This window comes from Seriola lalandi, unplaced genomic scaffold, assembly GCF_002814215.2.
Source record: "Seriola lalandi dorsalis isolate HSWRI2012SDOR001 ecotype SW California unplaced genomic scaffold, Sedor1 jcf7180002054055, whole genome shotgun sequence".
NCBI classification, from domain to species: Eukaryota; Metazoa; Chordata; class Actinopteri; order Carangiformes; family Carangidae; genus Seriola; species Seriola lalandi.
The window spans coordinates 3061-4137 of record NW_019524608.1 but is presented as its reverse complement, the minus strand read 5'-3'; positions in this window follow the sequence as shown (position 1 = coordinate 4137).

The window sequence follows — 1077 nt, the reverse complement described above, 5'->3', positions numbered from 1 at the left end:
TATTTCATGTAAAACGGTTCAGCTGACTGTTTATTACAACTAAGCTGAGGGAATAATGTATTTTCAGATATCTGTGATCATCTAATCAGAGTGCTGTTTCTTTTGTCTTTTTCTCTAAACTCTACAATATGATATTGATCTGATTTCTCTCTATTATAATGTTTTTTCCATCCAGCCGAGGTCTGGATCTTTGGGGACACCTACAACCTCTTGCAGCGATGATGGAGGCCCTGCACCACCTCCACCTGCAGCGTCCACACATGAAGATCTTCTCTTCCCAAACATACACACAGTGTCTTATATGATAATATAGTATTTTTTAATGTTACACTTGTGGCCATAACATTGTTCAGTCTGATCAGCTGTGCTCTTCCTGGTTCCCTACACCCTCACTGTCGTATTACACTCTCTGCCCCATGTCAGACATACAGTCACATGACTTTTGGACTCCACTGCAGCTGTAACAAACTGTCAATAGTTTAAAACATTAGAGTTCATATTCATATTCGATCCCCAATCAGACCATTACATATACATTCCCGGTTCATTTGCTCCTTGCCAGATTGCTCTCAGCGTCATGATTGACTTTCCAGCGATTATCCCTGGACTGACTTCCTGTTTGCGACTGCTTGCCCCTGACCATCCTCGACTCCTCATACCCACCTGTGTGTGTGTGTGTGTGTGTGTGTGTGTGTGTGTGTGTGTCTCCAGCCCCTGACCATCCTCGGCTCCTCATACCCACCTGTGTGTGTTCTCTCTGCTGGTATTTCAATAAAGGTCATTTCCAACTATCCCTCTGTTTGTTTGTGCTGCACGTGGGTCCTATCACACCCCGTTACATAAATGAACAATCTTCTATATGACAAATATTTGTCTACACATTTTGTTTATGTCACGTTATCTTAACTTGAACTATCACGACGTCTCGATGGACAATGTATTAACCAACATTAACGCTGCGCATTACACTAACGCAGATCAATTAAACTGGGTCACGTGGAGAAACACAAACCAAACGTCGTTAGATTAACGTCGATTAAATTCACCTTTTTATTGGGCTTTGACTGAACACCTCCA